General features: G+C 37.7%; 1 protein-coding gene across 2 annotated transcripts in view; it reads left to right on the forward strand.

The window, feature by feature from the left end:
- Positions 1-27867, forward strand: part of RhoGAP71E (Rho GTPase activating protein at 71E) — a 292611-nt gene that overhangs the window by 75168 nt on the left and 189576 nt on the right. The window lies entirely within an intron of this gene.

The raw sequence follows: 27867 nt of genomic DNA on the forward strand, positions 1-27867 counted from the left end.
GGTTGACTCACTTGATACAATTACGAGTAGATTTGGGAAAATAATTATGGGTCTACCCAGCTGTACAGCTAATTGTGGAGTGAGAATGATGTGCAAAGATATAAGTCTACGAGTGGACATTATTAAAAGGATAATAAAGTATTGGTTGAGAATGAAGTTGCGAGAAGGGGGCGAAATTTTACAGATAGCATATCAGCACCAAATGAAACATCAGAACCAAGGATACTGGGTGGATGGGGTACGGAATATTTTAGAAACGATTGGAATGGGATGTTACTGGGAGAAAGAATGTATTGAGAAGTGGAAAATATGTAAAAAAAATAGTTCTAAGAATTAAGGATATTGAAAAACAAGACATTGATGCACAATGTAGAAGTAAGAGGTCATTAGAAGAATTTTGTAATATATATGGGAGAATGAGAATAAATGTAGAGTTTATAACAAAAAAGAGAATGAGGGGTATAATATGGTGGTTAATGGGGATACATTAAAATAAAGCATATAGAAGGAACAGGGATGAAAATAAATGTCTAATATGCTCTGAAGAGATGGGATGGGCACACCTTATAAAAGATTGCCCTATGACAAAGGAAATACGAGAAAAATTCATAGACGATGAGGATGTAAAGAAAATTGAGAACGAAAATCAGTTGTATACAATTGTAAAGTTATTGAACAGAGAATGGATGCACCCGGATAGAATTGCAAAATTATTTAACATTATTAGGGGAAGGTGGAGCAGGAAATTGAAGGAAGGAAAGGATGTGATACATGTCAGCCAGGAACCGAATTGTGCCTAAGGTAACCTAGACAATATAACTCCGTTGAAGTCTAGAGCCACTAGGTATATAGGGTTAAGGGATAGTATGGTACTACCTCGTTACAGTAGTTCTACTAGTTTTATGTATTGTCGAGTAATAATTTCCGTTTTCTCTTTTTTTTCTTAACAGCCTGCAAAGGCAATATTAGCTTTGATAATCTGAAAAGATATCACTATAAATAGATGTTTTGGTGTTTCTTTCTGCCATAATCTATATATATAAAGTAGCTTGTCCTGACTGACTGACTGACTGACTGATTCATCATCGCCGAGCCAAAACTACTGGACATAAAGAAATGAAATTTTGGAGATATATTCATATTAAGATGTAGGTACTCGCTAAGAGAGGATTTTTGGATATTCCGTCGCTAAGGGGGTGAAAAGGGGGGTGAAATTTTAAAATGAGTGTGTCTATATCTCAAAACTTTAAAAGTTTACAGATGTGAAAATTGGTATTTAGAATCTTCTTTAAAAATAAGGAAACACGTATTTTTTTGTTTTGAGACAATCCCAATAGGAGGGGCACAAAAGGGTGAAAAAGGGGTTGAATGCCTTTAATCGGGATACCGGTACTTATATCTCAGAAACTGAAGATATTACAGACATGAAAATTGGTACTTTTGATCTCCTTTAAAAATAAAGAAACACGTATTTTTTTGTTTGGGGGAAATCCAATTAATGGGAGGGTGAAAAGGGGGTGAATTTTTAAAATGGGTGCATCTATATCTCAAAACTCTTAAAGTTTACAGATGTAAAAATTGGTACTTAGAATCTTCATTAAAAACAAAGAAACACGTATATTTTTGTTTTCGGAAAATCCCAATAGGAGGGGTGAAAAGGGGTGAAAACGTGGTTGAATGACTTTCATGAGGATACTTATATCTCAGAAACTGAAGATATTACAGACCTGAAAATTGGTGTTTAGGATCTCCTTTAAAAATAAAGAAATGCATATTTTTTGTTTTTGGAAAATCCAATTAATGGGGGGTGTGAAAAGGGGGTGAATTTTTAAAATGAGTCTATCTATATCTCAAAACTTTTAAAGTTTAAAGATGTAAAAATTGGCATTTAGAATCTCCTTTAAAAATAAAGAAACACGTATTTTTTTGTTTTCGGAAAATCCCAATTGGAAGGGTGGAAAAGGGTGAAAAAGCGGTTGAATGCCTTTAATGAGGCTACTTATATTTCAGAACCTGAAGATATTACAGACCTGAAAATTGGTATTTGGGATTTACTTTAAAAATAAAGAAACAGGTATTTTTTTATTTTGGAAAATCCAAATAATGGAGGGTGAAAAGGGGGGGTGAATTTTTAAAATGAGTGTGTCTACATCATTAAACTTTAAAAGTTTACAGATGTTAAAAATGGTATTTAGAATCTTCTTTAAAAATACAAGAACACGTATTTTTTGCTTTCTTTAAATCCCAATAGGAGGGGTGTAAATGGGTGAATAATGGGATGAATGCCTTTAATGAGGATACATATATCTCAGAAACTGAAAATATTACGGAACTGAAAATTTGTATATGGGAGCTCCTTTAAAAATAAGGAAACACGTATTTTTTTGTTTTTGGAAAATCCAATTAATGGGGGTTAAACAGGAGTGACAAACTGGGGTGAATTTTTTGAAAGACTATATCTACAGAATATCTGAGAAACGTAAAATGTTATAGACGTAAAAAGTGGGTATTTGGAATCTCCTGTAAATGTAAAGAAAGATAGGTGATTTGTTTTCGGAAACTCCACGTAAGGGGAAATAAAAAGGGGTGAAATTTTAAAAAGCGAATTTCTACAGTATATTTCAAAAACTTAACATGTTACAGAAGTGAAAAATGGTATTTTTATCTCTATTAAAAATAAAGAAACGTGTATTTTCAGCTTTCGGAAATACCACTTGGGTGGAAGGGGGGGGGTAAAAGTGACTGAAAATGGTGTTGAATTCTTTTAATTAGGCTACTGATATCTCAAAAATGAAGATATTACAGACGTGAAATCTGCTTTGGAATCTGCTTTAAAAGTAAAGAAACACGTATTCTCGGAAAATCCAATGAAGGGGGGGGGGGGGTGGGGGGGTGTGAAAGAATTGAAAAATTAATTGAATTAATTGTATGAGAATACATACATCTAATAGAAACTAAAGTTGTTACGGACGTGAAAATTGGTATTTGAATCTCCTTAAACAAAGAAAAACGCGTTGGGGGGCGGGAGTGAAAAGGAGTTGAATTCCTTTCATGAAGACACATAAATCAAAAACTGAAGAAGTTAGAGTCGTGATAATTACTATTTAGAAGATCCTTTACTATTAAGGAAACAAGTATATTTTGCCGGAAAATTCACTTACGGGGTGGGGGGGAGGGGAGTGTGAAAGGAAGTGAAAATAAAGTGAATTATTTTTATGGGGATACTTATATCTCAAAACTGAATGTAACAGATGTGAACATTGGTGTTTGGAATATCTTTTAAACATAAAGAAACACGTCTTCTATTTTTGGGGGGGGGGGGAATGTAAATAAACTTAACGGCGGTGGGGTGTAAAAGGAGGTGAGCTCAATTGATTTTACTGTTCATAATGTACTTAAGGAGCCTCCGTTGCTCAGGCGGCAGCGCGCCGGCCTCTCGCAGCTGGGTTCCGTGGTTCAAATCCCGGTCACTCCATGTGACATTCGTGCTGGACAAAACGGAGGCGGGACAGGTTTTTCTCCGGATACTTCGATTTTCTCTCTCATCATTCATTCCAGCAACACTGTCCAATATTTCATTTCATTTGTCATTCAACGATCATTGCCCCAGAGGTGTGCTTCGGCAGCCGGCACAATTCCTATTGTCGCTGCTAGATGGGGCTTTATTCATTCCATTCCTGACCCTGTCGAATGACTGGAAACAGGCTATATAGTTTCGATGTACTTATTCTGATCATAAACCGATCATTTTTAATCTTTCCGGGGCTGGTTTTCAACAGCCATCTTTTCCTTCGGAGAACGTTCTTAGATTACAGTAGACTCTCCTGGCATGTAAATAAAAATTTAAACACATTTGAAATAAACGATAGGAATGAGATGGACCGTCAAATTGTTCACCTCTATAATAAGGTCAACAATGCACGGAAGTATGTCATTGGTATCGCCAGAAATCCCGCACACTTGCCTACGCGCGACGATGGTGCTGGTCACATTGTAACAATGACACTGGCAGCAGATGTAATTTACCGCCAAGTAGCGATCTTGCAGCTTGCGGTGGGGTTCAGAACATCTTTTAATAATAATAATAATAATAATAATAATAATAATAATAATAATAATAATAATAATAATGTTCTGGACCGTTGTCAAATGTGCGGACCCCCCTGGAAAATGGTCCTGGACGGGTAATGACTAAGAATGCAGTCCGGCCGCGGGTTCAGTTCCACCAAGGCACCTAAGACGACACCACGCCGGATCTCCTGAAGGATTTGATCCATATTAAAAACGCTTATAGGAAAAGATGGCAAAGATTTAGGGACCCAACTGACGGGGTGGAATATCTGGATCTAGCCCGGGAAGTACGAAATCGATTGCTGGAAAGAAAGATTGAAAAATGTGAGGAAACATACCGTAATCTATTAGAAAACGAGTCAGATCGCGAATTTTGGCGGATTCTCGCAGAAAACGAGTCAGATCGCGAATTTCGGCGGATTATATATCTAAAACAATTAGCATTCAATTATAAATTTCAGTATAATACCGTAGCGAAGCACGGGTATCTTGCTAGTACTATATATGAATGGAAGTCCAACATTCAGTTTATAGTATTCTTTCTCTGTTCAATTTCTATGCACCTGTCTTATACGAACATTTATCGCATGTACCATTTATTAACAATATTCACAATAGTTATTTAAGTTACTCCTTCTAATTTTGTATACGGCATGTATCACAAATTATGAAATTATGGAACGATTACAATAAATAATACCCTCTCCCTAATCTATGATTTTGAGATAAAGGGAGACGGGTATCTTGAATCTTGAATCTTGATTGCAAATTTTTTTTTTTTTTAAATACAGAAAGGTTATTCTGCAAGGCTCAACTTTTAGAATTGCAGCGTGATAAACGAGATATTTTAAGGGTAGATCCTGGAGATTGCTATGAGGGCTGATGAACTTGACAAAAGAGTGGTTGAATGGGTGGCTAAATTTCTAGAAAATATAATTTAGAGAACTAGAATAGGTGAAGCATTATCTGATCCTGTAACGATTAAGGTTGGTGGGGGGATGCAGGACAGTATTATTGGACCTTTATATTTTCTTATATTCTTATATAACACTTGCATCCCAAATATTTTGAAATGGAAGGTGCTGTTTATGTGCTGTTTTCATAGAAATGAAGTGTAACCAATGACTCATTATTGTAGCCCATACACATATTTTAATTATTGTATATAATTATCTATTTATATATTTTTTGCCCTCATTGGAGCACTTAAATCACACCATATACATCTAAGTCTTTGAAGAATTAACTGGGAATTGACCTTTATTACAAATAATAATGATAATGAAAATAATATAATTTTATTGATTTTACATCCTACTAACTACTTTTACGGTGTTTGGATACGCCGAGGTGCCAGAATTTCATCCGGTGGGAGATTTTTTTAAGTGCTGGTAAATCTACTGTATTTGGCTGTATTTGAGCACCTTCAAATTCCACCGGACTGAGTCAGGATCGAACCTACCAACTTGGGCTCAGGAAGCCAGTGCCATAACTGTCTGAGTCACTCAGGCCAGCTAATCCTATTGCTGTTATATTTAGCCATTGCTTCCTAGGTGGCTACTTTCCTTACGACTGGAAAATCGCTAACATCACTCCGGAAAGAGGTCTGATATCAGAAACTATTGCCCGATTTCTATATTAGCCATCCTGTCACTCATCTGTGAAAAGATTATCCACTAGCATCTCCTTTCTTTCCCCATTTCTTATATATTGTCCTAGCAGCATGTCCTTCCTGGTAGCTTCTGCCTAACTAATCTGGCTGTTCTTCTCCATTGTGCGTCTGCTCTTAATGGTGGTTCTCAGCTGGACGTGTGCTATATTGATATTGCAAAGGTTTTTGTTACTGTAGACCACGCACTTCTTTCTTATAAACTCTCGGAACGTTTTAACATCCATGGTCTCTTCCTAAATCTCCTACAGAGCTTCCTCAATACAAGAACTCATCGTGTGGTTCTTGATGGGTTCAGTTTGAGTCCTGTTATGGTACATTCTGGTGTAGGATGCTAAATGGTTTATTTTGTCACCTATTCAATACATATGTATTGAACATATGTATGTATTGAACATGTATTGAATAGGTGACAAAATTAACCATTTAGCATCCTACATTCAGTATCTTCAATACGGACAACAATGATTTTTATCACTTACATTCTGGTGTCCCACAGAGCAGTGTCCTTTGTCCCATTCCTTTTTGTCCTATATACTGACAATCTTATTAATACTATATCCTCCTTTTTTTTTTTTTTTTTTGTGAAATCCTGCTATTTGCAGATGACTGTAAAATATTCAAACAAATTAATTCTTTATCAGATGTAAACTCCTTACGGAGTGGGCTTAACTTCTCTCTGAGTGATGCTCTACATGGCATCTTAAGCCTATTCCTGCCAAGTGTTCCTCTATCTTGATAACACTTTGTAGATCCCCTATTCTTAGTAAATACTTCTTCCTTGGTAACCTGTTCCCAACTCTAACAGAACAAAATGACTTAGTAGTGTTGTTCGACAGTAAATTGTTATTGTCCCCCAAATATAAAAGATAACCTCATGAGCAATGTCACTTCTCTGTTTGTTGCATACATTTTCTGACATCACCGATATCCACGACCTCAGAGCCTGCTGTGTATCTTGCATCCTACCGATTATTGAATTAGCTCTTCCATTTGGTGTACCTCCTCACCCACTAATCTGAATCAAAATTGACTGCGTGCAGTCATTCTTCTGTGCCATTGTTAGAGCCAGAGTATCTGATTGTCAAAACTTGAGCAGCAGTCAGATACAGGATATGTTAGACCTTCGCCCGTTATCTACTTGCACGTAAGTAGCCGACCTTAGATTCCTATATAACGTTGTTAACGGCTTATTTTGTTCTCCTGAACTTGAATCCTTCTTTTCTCTACATCTCCCAACTCTCAAAATCGGGATAAATTCACCCCTTCATATTCCATATTCCCAACTCTCTCTTGTTCAAAGAACTTTGGTTTATCTGCATTCCAACCCTCCTTAACTCTTTTATTTTCTGACAGGAACTTGGGTGTTTTTTCTTCGTATGCCTCCCGTAATCGATTGTTCGTTAACTTAGCTCATTTCCTTCATATTCCTTTTTTCCCTTCTCATTGCTGTCTACTCTATTATACATAATGTAATATGTATTTATTTTTTTACTGTGCTATACTGTTACTTATGTGTCATATATGTATTTATCTTACTGTGCCTTGCTATAAGTTGTTCTCTTTGTTTTACTTTGTCTTTAATTTTCCTCATTCTTTTCTTTTGTCTTTATGTGTTATTGTTGCGTCTTTAGTTATTTTGTTATTTTCACACCAGGCAAATGCTGGGGCTGTACCTTAATTAAGGCCACGGCCGCTTCCTTCCAACTCCTAGGTCTTTCCTGTCCCATCGTCGCCATAAGACCTATCTGTGTCGGTGCGACGTAAAGCCCCTAGCAAAAAAAGTTATTTTGTTAGTTTTAATTTTCTTCCTCTATATTTATCATTAGACGGTTTTTCTTCATTGCTCTTCCATTTATTTTTTTATGGTCGCATTTTGCCACTCAATTGTGAATATATTTTTCATTGCAAAAATCTGTAATTTGGTATATTGCTGTTTTGTTTTCCTAAAAACAAAATCATTATTATTTGAAGTTATTTTAGAAAGTTACATTTTTTCGAAGCTAATGCCTATTGACATTAGGTAACAAAAGAAAGTAAATTAGAATGTCAGGGGTGTTTTTTCTTTTCTTTCCGAATTCTAGTACAAGTAGTGTACAAGGTATCATAGTTTGAAAATTGTAAGTACTGCTAGCAGTTGCTTGCTCCATGTGTTAGCACAAACTTAAGAAAAAGGTAAATAAATAAAATCTTTGTATTTTGGAGAAGAAAGAGAATTGGTCTTCAGAGGTTATCTTCCAAATTACAACCACCAGCTTCAATACAAGCTTCCATTCTGCTATGTAAATATTGATTCGCACATTCTAGCATTTCATCAGTAATTTCAGTACAGGCAGCAGTAATTTGTCATTTCATATGTCCTTGTACACAGTGTCTTTTAGCTCTCCCCAGAGCTTCCCTGTTTCTCTGTGGGATTGGGTATCAAGCAAGGTGAATCTTCATAACGAGTTTTACAGCTGGATGTCCTTCCTGACATTAACCTCATCAGAGGAGTTAATAAGATGAAATGAATGACATGATATATGATAGTAGGAAGGGAGATGGTGAAACCCAGTGCCAGCATATAGCCTATTCCTGTTGAATAGCACCACAGGGTCTGCTCAAGGCTTTACGTTGCTATCTGACGGACGAATCACCACCAACAGTGTCATAGGCCCTCACTCTATATGAGCACTGTGAAGAGGTTTGGAATTTAAATCAGGCGTTTGGCATGCAATCTAGTGATTAGAAATTCTATACCATCACCATTTTTACCCTGCCGGCCAACATTCTGATGGTGAAATTTATTTCAACCAACGGGACTCAAACCGGCTAAACATGGTGTCAGACCATATAGACTTCACGCCTTAACAATCACGGCAACCAGGTGGTCTCTGCAGAGAAAAAATCTAAAGGGGTCAAATCTGGTGAACAGGCTGTCCAAGGTACATGTCCCGGTTGTCCAATCCAACAATTTAGAAACAATCGATGAAGACAAGCTGTGGTATGTTGTGCAACATCCTCTGGGCAGCCATCACTGCTGATGCCACAAGATCCTCCTAGACTGCAGTGGAACGTCTGCTAATGGGTTCGGAAGTTGTTCTGTTAGGAGGTTGAGATACTTTTGAGAATCTAGTGTTCCTTCCCTGAAAAAAGGGTGTCTGAGCTGATGGTTCACTATTCCACACCACACATTTAAACTCCATGGATGTTGACATTCCACCTGATGAAGCCAATGGTGATTGTTTATGGAGCAGTAGTGCCTGTTTTGATGGTTTACCTGGCCTTGATTTGTAAATGTTGCTTTATCACTAAACAAGATACGTGATAAATCGGGTATATCTTGTCTTAATGCTGATGTACAAAAGTTAACATGATTCTAAAAATTGTTCTTATGCATCTCTTGATAAGAGAGAGACATGATACAGATGGAATGTATGATGGTGGAGAACGTGCAGTACACTTCTCTTACTCATGCAACTTGCTAGTGCGGTTGCACAGGAACTAACATGTGGATCTACAGCAACAGCAGCTAGAACATCAATTTCACCCTCTTCTCCTGTCACCCATTTGTTTTTGTTATGTTTTCTAGGTGTTATACTTCCAGTTTCACATAATCAGTTGGAGGTTTACAAATAATTGTCAAGATAGGTGACGTCTTTTGGGATATCGATCCATATAAAGAGCACAAGAACGAACAGCATTCTTCTTACATTTTCCATACACGATTAACATGTCAGCATTTTCAGCATTGATAAATACCATCTTCCACCACGTCCTACTTCTTGAACTATCACAAAGTAACTCTGACAAGGAAGTCGCGATGTAATCATTGTTCTGTAAAGGAGACAAATATAATAACATCATAGCCTTGTAACTAAGTGGTTAAATGAAGCAGGCAATTGTTGGTATTTACAATCTTCAAACTATGATACTCATAAACTACGTATACTAGAATCCTGAATAGATACACCATTGACATTTGCATTTAATTTTGTGAGTTTTTCACACCTTAATTTAGGTCATGGCTGCTTCTTTCCTATTCCTAGGCTTTTCCTGTCCCATCATCACCATAAGACCTATCTGTGTCAGTGCGACATAAAGCAAATAGCGAAAAAAGATAAGGTTTGTCAATGCCAATAGGTATTGTTCCATTTGAAAAAATGTAACTTTCTAAAATAATGCAGATTCTAATAATTTTTTAATTTATTTAGCATATAGCTACATCACTAAAAATTAATATTTACAATGATCTCATAACAAAATTACAAACGGATATCCAGGCCACAAATGTAGTTTATTGATTCCTTCGTCATAACTAGGAATTCTGTTGGATTGCAAGGGAAAGCTCTCAGATGATATTCTTGGACTACATGGTGAACAGTCTGCTTTTCAGTGCCTAGTCACAACTTGGAGAAGTTATTTTCTTCCACTTATGCAGGAAATCAGCACAGCTATCAGTTTTGGTTCTTATCAGTTAGGAACTGACCAGATCTTACGTGACACTTCAAAGCCCAGTAGCTTGGTCTATATGCACAGCATCTTCAGTTGTTCCATCGTAGAATTGATCTGCTATGTGTGTCTCCAGTTGTCATCTCTGCTGTTTCCAGGGGTGGGTGATGATAGTGAAGCCTTCCTTTGCTGATAATTGGGATGATTTTAATAATTACTAAAATCTATGGATATGTACAATTATGAACCCTTGGTTGCACTTCATTTTTGTGAAAACAGGACATCAATAGCACGTTCCAATTCAGAAATATTTGGGGTGCAAATTTTAGGTGGTTTACTCTGTATATAAATATGAGTAAAGAACTGGATCATAGATAAGGCTTTTTTGCAGATGATGGTATACTGTATAGAGTAGTAAATAAGTTACAGGATTGTGAGTGACTGCAAAACGTCCTCGACAGTGTTGTGATATGGACAAGAGACAGTGGTGTGATGGTAAACAGGATGAAATGTTATGTTGTAAATTTCAACTAGAGGAAAATTCCAGTGTATTTTTTATAATTATTGTGTTGATGTAACTCATGGGGATTACTGTATGTAGGTGTTAATATAAGGAAAGAACTTCAGTGGCCTAATCACATAAACGGGATGTAAGTAAAGAAAGGTAGCAGAGCTCTTCGTATGTTTACGAGGGTATTTAGCGGTTGTTGTAAGGATGTAAATGTTCGGGTGTATAAGTCACTGGTAAGTCCCAATTAGTGTATGGTTTGAGTGTATGGGACCCTCACCAGGATTATGTGATTCTAGAAAGGGAAAGCAGTATGATTTGTTCTGTGTGATTTCCAATAAAATAATGTAAAAAAATGTGGCAAACATTGGGTAAGGAAGACTTTAGATTAAGGAGATGAGTTGCTCAACTGAATTGGATGTTCCAAGCTGTCAGTGGAGAAATAGCATGAAATGATATTAGTAGATGAATAAGTTTGAGTGGAACTTTTGAAGGAAGTTTCGGTATTAAGATAAAGTTTTAGTTGTAATTCAACCAGACAAATTGGGATAAATATTCATTTACTGCATAGGAAGAAGAATTATGGATTGAAATATTTTATCAAAGGAAATGTCCTATACATTTCCAAGTTCCAATTTAAACGAAACCCATTATCAATAACAATTGATTTTCGGCCACGAACACGTCAGATTTTAATCACCCGTTTACATCCATTAATGACGATTTATTGATTTTTCATAGAGCAAATAAACATAAGCTATAAACAGTGGCACTCCTGGCCTTGCGACGTGTTAAGTCTTTCTCTATTTGAATCCATAGAGAGAAAGACTTGGCGATAATTAGAAACATACAAAAAGGGAGAATGCTAAACGAATTAGAAAGTTTATACATCTATTTAGATCAGACGTACAATAAGCAACAGAATCTTAATGAAACCACGGACAATAAAAGTATGTTACATGAATGAATGCCGAAATTATTAAAGTCAGTTCGAATAAATTTAGGATACCTAATATATTTAATTCTTCAAACTCTATAATACTCCTCCCATACCCACAGATATTAGGCCTACTTCCAGCAATACGGTTGACTCCGCCCCTTTGTCAGCCTCGTCACAATTGACTCAACCCATCCTCTCCTCCCTTCCGCACTCCCCTATTCCTTCCCCTCCGAGTTCACTGCCGCCTCTGCAGCACAGTTACAACACCAGACTCAGAGCCAACAGACGGCAGCAATCAACACAACAATAGATAACAAATAACAACTTCCACTTACATGTAAGTCCTCATCTGTTTCAATTTTATGTAAACCGAATTCTCTCCTTACGTTCAATTTCTTATTTCTTCTTTTCCTTCTCTTACAGAAAACATTATTTCTGCATCTACTGACATTTTTTGGCAAGGTTTCAGCCATTTTTATTACCTACCGGTGCTAAGGGCCACTTACAATTTTTCAACAGATGCTTCTGTGTCACTTGCTGACAAATTTCATCAGTGGCCTAGGAAAGATTGTATTCATGACAATCAAGTTTATGCTTGTGTTCATGCCCTCATGTCGTTGGTTTTATATTATTACCACTTTGGTTTTCCACTAATATTTTATATGAACTGTTTTTAATTAGAGTTTTATTAGAAGTAGTTTTAGTCTCCGACAAGATTATAGTTTAATCATAAGACAGTTTTCCATTAACATCTTTATATATTGTATCACTTTTCACATTTTTATGTTCCGAATTTTAATAACTGACTAAACTTTTAACTTCCACTTTTAATTTAGTTGTATTGTTGATGATTGTGTTTAGGCTGAAGATACCCTTAATTGAGGGCAAAACATGTCCCATGTAACTAAGAATCTGTTTATGTAACCACTATAAGTGAAAATATAAGTATTGAATAGGTGGAACAAATTAAAACACCTTTATTATTGTTGGACTTTGGCAATTCGATCTGTGATGCTGTGAATGTAAGGCAGGTAGGCAGTTTTCTTCACTTCTTCCTTCTGTGATCGTGCTGGGTCATTTCTCTGGGGTGCAGGGCTCTATGAATCTGCAAATTGCTGCAGCCATTATCCTTGAACCTGACTTAGGGTGTTCCCATCTCCACCTGGATATTTGATGGCTCACAAATTCATCTCACCCTCTTGGTGAGTGTCGTGAGAATGCCTTCTTTTTGTGCGGATGGTGGTGAGAATCTGCGTGAAGATAGCATTATGTGTGGGTAGGCTTACGATAGACGGTATGTCCTAAGGAGCCATGCAGTTTCTTTCTTACTAGAACATCCAAGAAAGGAAGGCTATCTGACTCCATCTCTATAGTGAATTTAATTGAAGGATGTTGCTGATTTAAGTGGTTTAGAAATAGATGGAGTTTCTCAGGACCTTCTGTCCAGACCACAAACGTATCAACATACCTCCACCAAATCATCGGTTTGACGGGTGCCGACGGGCCGTTAAAGCATTCATGGCAACCTAACTTATGTTATTCCCAGTAAGCATGATTGGATTGTTGATGTGTTTATCACATAATTTAAACCCAAGCAATCACAAACCACAGCTTACCCACCTTAACTCCATATTATACTGTCTTGGAAATATTTCTAAAGCACGTCCTAAAATATAATAGTGAAAACTGGAATCCATTATGTACAGTACAAACATTTTTGAGGTTGTAGGACTAACTCTTTATTGTACCCGATCGAAATACATAAACTGCAATAAACTTCTTACAATGTAAATTGAAAATGACATGGATTTCTGCCCTCTTTCTTTCATTATCTTTTGACTTCATTTCAAACTCTGATATCGCCACTGTGATCGAGTGTGACTGTGAGAATTTAACCCAACCTTCACGGCCTGTGATGTAACCACATCATCACTGTGGCTGATTACTATCTGCTCATCGCCTGCCCGCTTACAGTACTGTGCGCCCACGGGATGAAATGCCCAGTGTGAGCACCACTGTTATAAATGGTGTTACACTTCAAGGTGGAACACTTTTTATATGAAGGGAACTGTTTTCAAAATTGTCCAATACTAAATTGGAGAACTGTCTTCAGCTCATCTCCTTACAGAATAGCATTTAAATGTACCTGGGAGAACCCAGCAATATTTAAGACTAGCAGCCCAAATATTTTCTCGTTGCACTGGAAAAGCTCCAGAGGCTACATGAATTCATATTTGTTGTAAATAATTTATTTCATGTTCTAAATTCAAACAAGACTACTTGGAGAACTTCTTCCCAGAATGTGTTTAGTGTATTTTATAACCACCTCATACCATTTGAAGGAAGAAATGTATTGGGACTGGTGATTCTGACAGGAAATACGAATAATCTTTCTCTGTCCACATGCTTTTCGGTTCCAGAAGGCGTATGTGATAGCCATCTTGTTCAGATTATAGTTTGCCTAGCAAGGAGAGAGAAGATGACATCATGAACTTTATAAGCAGTGAATTGTGCATTACTGAGAGTGCTTCGTCAGTGCATATTGAAAGTACTACTGTTGCTGAACTTCAACAAGATGATTGTCTACTAAGTGAAGTCTTGATTTATAAATTTCATTTTTCCATATTGATAGTTACCAATTTCCTTTTCCTTTTTCTTTTTATGACAATTACTAAGTGAAGTACTCGATGGTTCAATCGAGGACATGATGAACTGAGACATCTTTCCTGGCGCAGTGAAATATCTTCCCGTGTACATTGCATTTAAATGCAAATCAGTTGGCCTGACACTTGGTTCCCTAGAACAGCACTGTTTTTTATGAGACACTCTCAGTGACTGTATATTGATTATATCTAAGCAAGGGCTTATTTCTCCTGCAAGGAATGATTCACCAAAATAACTAGGTTTGAAGTGATCTTCTGTAGTTTCCATGGACCTGAAACCAATTCAAAGTGTAAAGGTGTAATTAAAACACTTGTTTCTGTGATTACATTTAAGTTTCCAGAAATCTGTGACATTGATTAGTTGTATATGAGAACTAGGACATTTATATACATCACGTGATACAACAATCTGTTGCAAAGAAGAATTAGCTGTGGGTTGCTGCTTATGAAATTGATGTTACTTTTGATATTCCTTCCACTAGAATTTTTGGAGTTACGTTTTCTTTATGTCCTATTATGGAATGTATGCTTTGGAAATTCTAAGTTCCCATGGAGGGAATTAGATATTTTTCCACCAATAGAGCATGTCAAAAAACAGATCAGATGTAAGGCTTTTCAGGCGTTTGCTCTATTAACCAGCGGTATAAACAACAGTGTTGTATCAACAGAAAATTGTTAACAGTAACAATGTAATAACAATGGCAGTGATAACTGTCAAGGGTCGGTTACAGAGTTAGGAAGAAGTAAGGTCGTGGGTTGAATGGAGGGAAGAAAATGGAAACATGGAGAGGACTTCAAAGTAATCTTTTAATTGCTTCCATTGATTTGTGTGGTATTCCTTTAACCGCATAGCCTTTGGTGGTGCTATTTGAGGGGATTCAAGCAGCCTCTGGGCTGATGACAACATAGATCGGAGAACTGTAAACAACTTCTTAGGTCAAGTATACTGTAGTTCAAAATGTCAGATTTATTTTTGTTCTTCAAAACAAGGTTGCGAGTCTTAACAATGAAGGTGAAAAAGTTAAATATACTACAGTATTAAGTTGAGATTTGTTTGTGAAAGCAGATGAGGGCCACATAGGGGAACAAAAGTCAATTATGGGGAGAGCAAGTATAATTTTAAGGCATTAATATCATTAATTTCAGTGAATCTGTAAAGAATGGCTAGGGTACGCATAGTACAGGATTTTATTGACTCAATATGAGCAGAGAAGGTCAGTTTACAGTCTATTATAACATCTAGGTCTCTTACCTGAGAAGCCGATTTCAATGTATTTCCCTTGATGGTATAGGCAGTGTTCATTCATTACTTTAGCAATGAAAAAATATATTGTGTTACACTTCTTAACATTTGGAGAAAGATTCCATTTCTTAAACTAGTCCTCACACAAATTGAGAACAGTCTGTAAATCATCACAACCATCGAGTGTAGACACTTCCGTTAGGATTTTTCAGGTCGTCAGTGTACAAGAATAGGGAACTAATTATTTTGGGTGCAAAGAATTATGTCATCAACATAGAGAACAAAGAGTAGGGGTCCCAGAATACTGCCCTTGAGATACACTTGATAAACACAGATAACCATGCTGAGGCAGATTCAGGGAGTACCACTCTTCGTTTTCTGCTGGAGAAGAAACTTGTTCTAAGTGACAAGTCAGGGCCATGGACATTAAATCTGGTAGCGAGTTTATGAAAAAGAAGTGCGTGATTCACTGAGTCGAATGCTTTGGCCAGATCTATATAGATTACATATAGCTGAGATTTATTTTCTATTGCTGAACTGTGAGGTTAGTGAGGCATGATTTTCCGGGAGTGAATCAGTGTTGTTCTTCAAATAGGTACGGCTGTGTGAAAAAGAGGAGTCAACAGTGGATTATTCATTCAGGGACAGAGGATAGTATTGGGACCATAGATATTGGGTGGTATGATGAAATATCATGTTTGTTGCCAGATTTGAAAATAGTTATGATATCAGCTTGTTTCCAGCTGTCGGGGAATGTACCAGTAGGCATACACAGGTTTAAAATTATAGTTCATGGTGCACAGAGAGATACAGAAGTATCTTTGAGGAATATAGGGCTAATATCATTGTGTCCAGTGGAGCGGTTTGTTAGTAGACTATTGAGAATATTTTTAACTGTGTTTGGGGTCATTGACTTTTGTGAGCCACTGCAAACACTATTGGTCTGTGGTAGTTCAGTGATAGGCATGGAAGGGTTAAGGTAAAGTGAAGTACTCATTGAATTTTTGAGACCCTAATTCAGTTGGGACATCATCACTATTGTAGTTTTAAATTCAGTGGTATCCGGGGCAACTTTCTACGTGATGAAATGTGGGTGCAAAATTTTTTAAGGTTATTTTTTAAGGTTACAATTTATAGAAGTGATGTGCCAGTTGTAATCATTCTTATGATGAGATTTTGAAATTTTCCTGAGGGGTTTAAAAGTATTGTACATGTGTGTATTGGGAAGAGACTTCCAGAGTGACCGTGCACGTGTTTTGTACTTAAGTAGCAGTTTAGTTTCGGCACTCGGCCAGGGGGGATATTTGTGTGTTCTGGGTTTGGAAAAAGGTATGTTCTGTTTAATAGTGGTAAATATTAAATCCTCAAACAGGGAAACCGCACTGTTGATGTCAGGCTCAACTGATAACCAGCACCAAGGGAGAGATGACAAGTCCTGATTGACAACTAGCCAGTCCACCTTACTCCACAGAGGAAATCCTTGCCTCACAGCAAGCAGGTAGGCTGAGGGTAGCTTCGATTGAGTCATGGTCAGTGCTAAGAATATTTCTGCCAACAGACACACTAACACTAGTTACTGTAGAGAAGGGAGGTCTAACGTTGCCAAATTTCTGGTGGGTTTTAAGCAGAACTGATGTAGATGAAGATCGTTTATGAAGTTTGACAAAATAAATGAGTCCACTGGGTCAGTAACTATTCCTGTGGTCGTAGATGGGGAGCTACTTCTCTTATACGCCCACGTAGGCCTACATAGCAGCTAGATATTGACTTTTTGTCATCAGCGCAAATGCCACAACAGTTAACCCAACTAATTTCCTTTTCTCAGAAATATTAAAAATAATGTTGAAAACAAGTTTTCCTGTAGTCCGCTCAGTCAGTGTATGACTCGGTAAAAGATTTTCTTGAAAATTGTTATTGTCATTAAGATACTTTGCAGTAACAAGTAGGATTGATAGGGTGATAGGGCAGCAATGTTTGTTCTTTCATCAACTTGAATAAAAAAGTGACTGTTTTTCAATTTTTGTAGGCCCTATTTTAGTTTTTTCAGTATTGTCTGACATATCTTTAACTCGTCTAGAAACGGTGTTATTTGAAAACAGGATTGCATTAATTTGGCAAAATCAAAACTGATTCTTGAAACATTACTGACAATTACTTCAAAACAGGTAAATTTTAAGAATAAGATATATTTTTGCTTTAATCTAATACTTGTTTTCATGTCTAAACTTTGTTCTTTCGGTATTTGGAACAGTGATTTCCGATCAACTGAATCATAGGATTTTTTGAAATCAGTGAATGTGCAGACTAAATTTTTGCTACAAATTCTCTGATGTCTTAGGATTAGCTTTAGGTTCAAGACTTGCTCTGGACATGATCGGCCTGGCCTGAATCCTGCCTGATATTCTCAGATTTGTGGTTCTAGTTGTTGTTATGCTCTATCAAGATGACATTGGGATAGAATTTTGTATGCAACTGATACTAGTGAGATTTCTCTGTAGTTGTTTACACATGTTCTGCCTCTCTTCTTGTGTAGCGGGTAAATTAATGCATTTTTCCAGTCTCGTGAGATTTGTTCTGTTTGCCAAATATCTTGCATGATTTTTGTGATTTCTTTTTTGGTGTTTGCGCCTACTGTTTTAAGGTCTTCCACTATTATTTCATCTTCACCTGATGCTTTATTGTTTTTAAGTCTTTTGATTTGTCTTGTGATTTCTTCTTCATCTGGTGGTAAATTAGTATTTTCAGGATCATGTGGAGAGAATCTTTGTGTTGGTTCTGGACAGTTCAGTAATTCTTTAAAATATCTGGCGAGTTCCTCACAGTTTTCTTGGTTGGTTGTTTAGTTCCAACTGTCCATTTTCTTTCAAGTAGTAAAAACTTAGACAATCAAGTATCCACAAATGCTCTATTAAACCGAATCAATAAGTAAACCCCTGCCGTAACCAAGCAGAGAATTTGTTGTTGATATCCTGTAAACTTAGTTTTGAAGTTCTTATAGAAATTTCGTGTATTGTTTCTTTCAAAGTCTTTCTCGATTTCAAGTAGTTAATCATTTTCAAATTTCCTTTTGGTCTGTTTCATCAATTTTAGGTGTGTCTTTCCTCACTACCAGGAAGGTTTTGTAGTTATTCTCCGTCGTTTTGCTGTTCCAGTTGTTGTATGCCTTCTGTCGAGATTGGATTGCTTGTTTACATTCCTTATTTCACCAACAGTGTCTCTTGCTTTTCTGCAGAGGAATTAGTGTTTGTGCTGTTGTAATTAGTTTGCTTTAGAGTTGTTGCAATTTTTTTCCTCCTTTCTCTCTTAATTCTTCTGTGAGGGATGGTTGGATCCTAGTGGGGTCAAATTTTAGGAATAGTGGCCTCCTTTTTTTTGTGAATCTCTGGGGTTTTGGCTGTAGTTTGATTCTTGTCTGGTAATGATTTGAGTCTATGTTTGCACTCCTTCTGACTTGAACATTCACATAATTTCTCTGTGGTTTGGATAAGAGATTGCTACAGGGTCATTTTGGAATTTGCTGGAGTGTGTTTGGTGATCTCTGTGTTATTTGTTTTGATGGTTTCTTTTTCAAGTATGTTGACAAGGTCTTAAGGTTGAATATCCTGCAAAGTTTCGCTAGTCTTTGTCCATTTTGGTTAGTCCATTTATGTGCTGGGAATTTTCCTATTGTTTTTCTGTGTTTTCTTTCCTTGCCTAATATTGTGCGTTGAAGTCACCTAGTAGGATTTTGACGTGGTTTGGAAGAAGTTCGGATACTATTTCTCCTAGTGTTTTCCAGGATTTGTCTATCTTTTTGTGGTCTGTTTTATTGTCCTCATCGATTGGCATGTGTACATTAATTAGTGTGTATGTTTTATTTACACACTTTACAGAGATTGTCATTAGTCTATCGTTTACAGTCTTAACATTTGTTATTGAGTTGAGTATGTTTTTCTTGACTGCAAAAGTGACTCAAAGTGGTGTGTTTTTTCAGAATTCGTTTGTCTGTTTTACTTTTGAAGAGTCTGTAGTTCCCAAAATCAATTGTGTTTTCGTCAGTCAGTCTTGTTTCTTGTAGTGCCAGTATCTGAATTTCTAGTTTATTTAAGGTTTGTTCTGGTTCATACGATTTTCCTGCTCATGTGAGAGTTTTTATGTTTAGTGTTACAAAAAGGGTTTTGCTGTTTGGCCAGAGGTCTCCGATTCCCTCTTTTTGCATGTCAGTCCACACTCCCCAGAATCTGCCAGTCTGGTTGTACTGTTCTTGACAGCAGTGGATTGGTTATCACCTAGGGTAAAGGTTTTATTTCTAACACACTTCATAGTACTTGATTATCACAAGTTTGGGCCAAGTTCCATTTCTTAGGACTGGAGTGGTTAGTTCCAGAACATGAAATTTCAGCTGCAACTCTGGTGATCAGACACTGACCACTTTGCCCCTTGCTGCAAGTCAGACGCGAACTTGATTTGAGTTAGCTCTTCCATTCCCTCTGCCATTGGGATATGTCTTCTTCTGCCTTCAAGGCCATTGACCATTTTTCCCTTTACCTCAATTGATCCGTGGGTGCTAATTTGGCTATGCCTTATTCACACCTGTCCTGCATATCCACAGGAACTTCCCCTATCGGTTATTGGGATGCGCCGTGTCAGGGTTGATGGCCCCCACCCCAGTGTCTCATGCATGGTTATGTCTAGCTCTTACTCAATTCAGAGCTAAACCCCTATGCAAGCAGACCAGGCACGGTTATTATTGTTAAGGAAATTTTGTGGCTTACAGAGGAGTAAGAAGCGGCTGGGATGAATGGGTGGACAAGGAATTCATTAGAGCATAATTTAATACAACTTATTTTGAAATGTTATTTCTTTACTCTTTTTTGTATTGAAGAATTGATAAATAGAAAATCTAAAAGAACAATAACAGTCTTATATTGAGCTAGTCAGCTCCAACAACAAAGTCCAAAAATCAGGTACAAAACTTGAGAGAATTACAAATGTAAATTTAACAGAAAAGAGCTGGATCACTCTTGGCAGTTACAAGATTTGCAAGAGTAAGATTTGCTTCTATCCTTCACACTACAAGGGAGTCTGCACTCCAACTATATCATAGTCCAGCGTCACAGAGCCATCGGTTTCTAATAGCGGACTTACAATCCATCGGTTGGCCTTAATTAAAGTATTTACATAAGGTAGCCCTGATGTGGGCTTATCTAATGCTCATCACCTTTTTTGGGAAGGAAGCGGTCATGGCCTTAATTAAGGTACAGCACCAGCATTCGCCTGGTGTGAAAATGGGAAACCACGGAAAACCATTTTCAGAGCTGCCGACAGTGGGGTTCGAACCCACTATCTCCCGGATGCAAGCTCACAGCTGTGCGCCCCTAACCACACAGCCAACTCGCCCGGTGCTCAACAGTTTATAACTTTCTGTCCGTCAAGGGAACTTCACACCATACTCATTTCTACACACCACAATCAATATACAGGGGCAAAGAGCCTATACTAAATGGCCTTAATATAAAAAGAAAAGGTTGGTTGTAGCCGCCGTAAACAAAATGCAAAGGAGGCGAAACTCTTGCACTTTTTCTAGAAGTACTTAAAACCCTAAATGGGTTTATGGCCCAAAGACACAGAGGCTAAGCCTATTCTACAGTAGGGTGGCTAAGAAAGAAATATTAAAGCCAAATAAGTGTTCAGAATTTTAGAAGTTTCGAAACTTTAGTCACCCCCATACCAAGTTGAATGGGAATCAACAGAGGGCAATCACTCTTTGTTCTCTGACATTATATATTTCCCGGTAGAGAATAGAACAGTCCTCAGATTGGCCACAAATTCTACATTTAAACCACCAGATTTAGAAATTTACATGAGATAAAGTAAAAAAGTAAACTCTTGTGTTCATACTGAGGTGAAGCAGCTCTTTTGAGGCACACCCCCAATTGAGGTGAGCTGCATGTACCATTTCAACCACATACCAGCCCTCCTGTCATTCTTAAATTTTTGGCAGTACTGGCAATCGAACCCGGGCCACCGAGGACGGCAGGTAATAATGCTAACCGTACGCTGTGGATGGATGAGGACACAAGTTTACTTTACACGAGATAAAAGAGTTATCTGCAGGAGCTATCACATTCTTATAAAAATTCTGCCATTACCTTGCTTTCTGGGCCTTCTGAACGCTGGCCCCCACCTCCGTTAGAACACGCCGCACTCAATAAATTGGAGGAAGAAGAAGACAATATGGCCCAAGAGCACCCAGCTTTTATAGTATTTTTAAGGGGAGGATTCCAGAACTCCTTACTGATAGGCTGAATTCTTGTACACTCCCCTGATTTAATTGGCTAAGGAAAATATTTACAAAATTCTGATGAATTGGTTGATATTGAAAAAAGAACCAGCAGAAGTGTTGACAACTTTGATACATGAACAAAACAATCTTCAAAAACTAAGGTTAGCCAATGGTAAAAATCAATTTTTCCTTCAGAATTATCAGAGGCAGCACTTAGACCGGTGCTAGAGACATCTAACAGTTGAAAACCAAACTGCCTTGCACTACATCAGTTCAAGGTAGATTTACTAGATGGCCTTATAGAAGGTGTGCAATTTAACTGGCTAGAGAAGGTGTACCCCCGGTACAGACCTCCACGCCCTAAGGTTTTACCACAGTATGAACAGCTTTGAAATCTTAAATCTTGTGATGCATACATTTTGAGAAAAGCATATATAAGTTGGAGTATATCATGATGGGAAATCTGTAAACTCGGGAACGAGTAACTGCCGACGATCTTGATAGAGAGTCTATTCTTGTTTGTTTTTTTGTTGAAGTGAAGTAGTCTTGATGGTGTTTCCAAAGTAGTCCAAGACCAGGCTGTAGTGCCCAGGGTTGACAGCAAGAGCGGCCGCCGCTGCCGATGTCAGGATGGGGTCGTCCGGACCCCCAAGGTACCCTGAGGTACCATTTTCACAATATATTGAGGGCACCCTGAGATACCATCCTCCCAATATATTGAGGGCTGCAGCCAAGGTGATGGCAGCCAAGTGACAAGTAGCACGGTCCAGTCCAAGTATACAGTGGGAGGTTGAGTCCAGCCTCCCAGCATCTCTCAATGATGACCATCCCAAAGGAGGCAGTTTATATGGAGTCTAGGCTGGAATGAGGCAGGTCCATATCCCATGCTGGCATTTTCCCCAGGTTGACATGACGTGACCTTGTATGAAATTAGGGCACTGTAACATTTAATTTTGGGGCTACAGTAATTGTTTCTCAGATGGTGCTACATTATAGTGTAGATAAGTTTGGCGACTATGGAGGAGGAGCATACGGAATTTCTGACTCAATAAGAGAAGGAGAAAGTCCAACACTTCGAAAAGTAAAGTTATTGGCGTATGCCGAAAGGGAAGGATGTGAAAATGAAAGACTCCCTCGGCTGACAACAAGATGAGGGTGTGATAAAGGGAATTTCTATCTGCTTGTATTTCATTAGATCTGATCGACTTGTCAACTCTTGGTTTCTTCTGACCCAAGTGCTATTAGTATTCCTGAGTATCCTCCATTCCTGTACTTGGCCCACTACATGAATTCCACATATTTCTTCCCGATATGTCCACGAGGCACTTTATGTGGAACTGCTTACATTTTAAAGACAAAGTCGTCTGTTAATCTGTCACTCAGTACCAGCTAGTCTGGCTCCATGGCTAAATGGTTAGCGTGCTGGCCTTTGATCACAGAGGTCCCGGGTCCAATTCCCGGCCCTGCTGGGAATTTTAACCATCATTGGTTAATTTCGCTGGCACGGGGGCTGGGTGTATGCGTCGTCTTCATCATCCTCGTCACGATGCACAGGTCGCCTACGAGTGTCAAATCAAAAGACCTGCACCTGGCGAGCCGAACATGCCCTTGGACACTCCCGGCACTAAAAGCCATACGCCATTTCCTTTCAATAAGACTTAAACTGATAAATATCCTAAGAAGAGAAATATAATTAATGCAGCAACTTCATCACTTTGTGGTGCAACGCCCCTAACAATTTAACAAAATAAATGACGTGTGTCATAGGGACGTGCACATAAGACAAAATGAAAAGAGCCAATAATACATAACACCTCAGAAAATAACACAACAAACAGGAAGTGTGCATGAACCAACCCAAAATGGAAGGAGAGAGGAGTGGATCAAGGGCCTACGAGGCAAGCAACATCAAAATGACACCGATATTTTCAAAAAATAAATATATAATTAAATAAGAAAAATCATTTACATTACACACTAAATTATGAACCAAAAGGAAAATTCAAAAAAATAATGAGGAAGTAATAGAAGAATTAAAAAAATTTCATTAAATAAATAATCTATGGGTAAATAAATTAGATTCGGAATTACATAAATTCATTATATTCCCCTAAATACACTGGTGCACCAGTTCCTTACCATCCCCATAAGAAAATATTTATATGAAATAAAATTTTAGATTAACACAGGAAAATTGGGTAGTAAGTTAAATCAAGGGCTTTCGACAGCACCCCAACGGAGGTAAAGTGCCCACAAACCCCAACGTAAAACAAGCTCGCAAGACACATCACGTTAAACACACCGGAACACAAATTTCAACATAATGTCATCGCCCAAGATCAAACAGAATCAGGAGAATAGCCCAAATAAAAATAATTTAAAATCGCAGAAGCACAAGAAGGCCAGGGTGATAACTAAGACGCTCAACACATATTAATATAGAAAAGGCAGGTAAACTTCACAACACCGAAACCGAAAAACAAAAATGACATGAGAAGCAAACAATGCATTGTCATCCACATGGAGCACAAAACAAAACTGTTATCTCGGCCGATACCACACGCAATAATAACGAGTTACATAACAGCCGAGCACAAGAGATGACCAACAATAAGAAGTGCGATTAGCCCCAAACATCTCGCGCTAGGGCTGTCCAAAACCCTTGACTTAAACTAGCAGACGTTACATGTGCATTGTTGAAATGTGATGTTAATATAGTGCAGGATTACATACATTAGTGAGTAAAGATCACCTTATATACCCGCAGTAGAAAATAAACAAGGTATTCCAACCCAATCCAAGTAATACCTAGCCATGAGAAATTAAAAGTTTTATAAGATCACTAATAATAATATTTTTAAAAAATTGAAAAAATTAGTGCAGCATAGCATTAGCTCGAATCACGGACAAGAAGGCCAAAAAATACGAAAAGATGCACAGAACAAAATAGGGAAACACAACACCAAAACCCGGGGGAAACGCGAATACAATAACATTAGCGATACATACCAAATTTTAAAATAGTAACCGCACACGCATCCAGGAAGTGCAGAAAACAAAACATATATATACGTAGGGAAACAAATGTATATGTAATTAATCTCATAATAGAACCATATTGAGGACAATATATTAAAATTATAAAATCCTTTTAATAACAACCACCTACTCAATACATTATATTACTCATTGAATTATAAAATAATCATTAAGTGTCTTAAATAAAGGAACATGTTTCGTTCGACATAGCGAACATCATCAGCCTTAATTTACAAAGATTAGGTCAGGGCCCTGAGCTGAATGATAAAAATTGTTAAAAGAGTGACAATGCCATAATAAAAAGTAAAATGATAACACTAGACTTGAAATTATAACAATATTTACAGATTAACAGCAAGCATTTGTAGAGGAATACTTTGAACAATGGCAGTCTATAAGGTTAAAATAAACATGAGGTTGTTAAAGTAAAAAGATATATAGTGGATCTTAAAATATATGTCAATGCGTAAAGCGTGGATTAATTATTGACTATGGAGTTCTAATATTGAGCAAAACAAAAGTTGAAATCGAGTTTATTGAATAGTACGAGTCAAGCTGAGTCAGTTTAAAACAAATGTATATCGGGAAAGACAATACTAAATCAATGCAAAAGTGAATTTCCAAGTTACGCAGACAATAATGACCTTCACTGGTATACAGGACGCTCACTTGAAGCGAGAACACAATCACACCAAACTTAGATAAAAATTCAAACCATAGTTCAAAACACAACCTATAATATAAATGACTCACCTCAAGAAACAATAGTATTAATACAAATTAAATAAGAACAGCGCACTTACAGAGAGGTCATATGACTGAGTAACCGACGTGTTTCGAGCTAGCACTAGAACACTCACTAAAGATAATATAATTAATCTTACACTATATCACACGACTATTCTAATACAATAGATAAATATTAATATGAGAACAATCCCCTGCTGGGGGTAGTGATGCTTTCTTAGCCAATACCCGTAGGTAGGTTCATTGTTTCCTGTGTCTGAAGGTACACACCATATTTAACAGTCAACGTCCGCTCCGGTCCGGATCAGCCAGTCGTCAGACACACTCAGAGCAAGGCCACACGAAGCGACACTGCCCAGCCTAGCAACACGCCCTGGAGGGCTCCGTTCAAAACACACCTAGCAGTACCAAATCACGCGCATAGATAGCGCAAGCATACATGTTGCTGTACACAGAACAGTCAAACACACTAGAAACCACTTGCAGAATAATTTAATACAACCATGTCCTAATATCCGTACGTTAGATGAGTATTATTATAATCCATTCAGGCACATGGTGTAAAATTCCAGTTTCAAATGGATAATGCCAATATTACAGCTTATCACATCGGCACTTTGTCAATAAAACAGAGTCCGGCAATAAAATGCTCAATTCACAAAAATGTTACTTGTGCGGATAGTAAACGGAATTTAAGAAGTGTCGTGTAGACAGTTGATAGTCCAAATTATATTGCATAATTAATGTTTCTTTTGCGTAATAACGCCACAGTGGCATATAATGAAAAAGCTAAAAGCCTTCACGCAGGCTTGAGTTGTGACAGGTGAACGCGAAAAATCCATTCGGGCTCCACATTACTCACCAAACGGGTAACAGCAGTGAGAAAATATAGGATTATACAAGGTTCATGAAATCTGGGGGCAAGCTTGCGCGATCTCCTACTTTTAAACTGGTCGGTTTACGTCCACGATCATACCTCATTTTCCAAGAAACTAGTTAAGGAAAGGGAAACCGAAGTTCATAACACAAATTGCAAAAATAGAAAATAAAATTGGAGGATTAGAGAGAAATTCCGGAACACCCTATGAGGGAAGGATTCATATCTAACGCACAATGGAATTCAAGGGACTTTCAGTGAATAATTGCACATACTACACAGAAACTACTCTCGGAAAGATCAAGAACCTCTTAGTAATAAACAACACCATATCAACAACAAGATGGTGTACTACCTCATAAATACTTGCCAGTATTAAAAAAGGACAGCTCCCACGGAGTGAAAAATCCACGCGCAGGTCTCAACCGATAAATACAAAGGGCAAAACAAGCCTCCTATCGATACGAATGTCCTACCAGGGATCATCATTCCGAGATGATCTCATCACACCCATGTCAAAAGGACAAAGCTCAAAACTCTAATTACACAGAGAAAGAGGTTACACCACAACCTTACAGTATACACCAAAAATATCAAGAGAAGATACAATCTGTGACAATAAAGTTCGTTGAATAGTCCTGCACTATCAAAATAGATGAACAATGCACGACAGTGACCTTACTGCCCTTCGAATTAGTCCCCTCCCATGTGCACTGCTGAGATCGACGATACATGTCCTGGAAACTTTGCAAGAAGGCTTCCTTTGGGATGGTGTTCAAAAGCCTAGTCATGTTTCATTGGATGTCAGGAATGCTGTCAAATATCTTTCCTTTCAAGCGAGTTTGATGTGTGACTTTTCGGCTCCGACCTTTTTTCGATGAGTGGATCCCGGATAACGCCATTCCGTGCTTTGCCGTTTTGTTTCAGGGTTGTACCTGAGACACCAGGTTTCATCCTCAGTGACAATACAGTTCAAGAAATTTGGTGTCGCATCTGCCAAGAACCAAAATGGAGAAATAGTCACAGATAGGCAAAACATTACTGAAGTTATTAGTGATTTCTACTACAAGCTGTATACATCAACCATTAATAAACCATCCAATGATGAACAATCAGCCCAGAATTATACACATGAAGTAACACTGGAAGTAACCACTGCTGAGATTGAAAATGCACTTAAACAACTAAGGAATAAAAAATCCCCTGGGGAGGATAAAATAACAAATGAAATGCTGAAATTAGGTGGAAGAGATCTGCTAGAAGCTGTGAGAATACTCGTGAACAAGTGTATTAACTCTGGAAGAATACCAGAAAATTGGAAAAATGCTGAAGTGATACTTCTCTTCAAGAAAGGTGATAAGGAAAATTTCTAGAACTATTGTCCTGTGAGTTTATCACACCTTTACAAGCTCCT

This window comes from Anabrus simplex, chromosome 1 (genome assembly GCF_040414725.1).
Source record: "Anabrus simplex isolate iqAnaSimp1 chromosome 1, ASM4041472v1, whole genome shotgun sequence".
NCBI classification, from domain to species: Eukaryota; Metazoa; Arthropoda; class Insecta; order Orthoptera; family Tettigoniidae; genus Anabrus; species Anabrus simplex.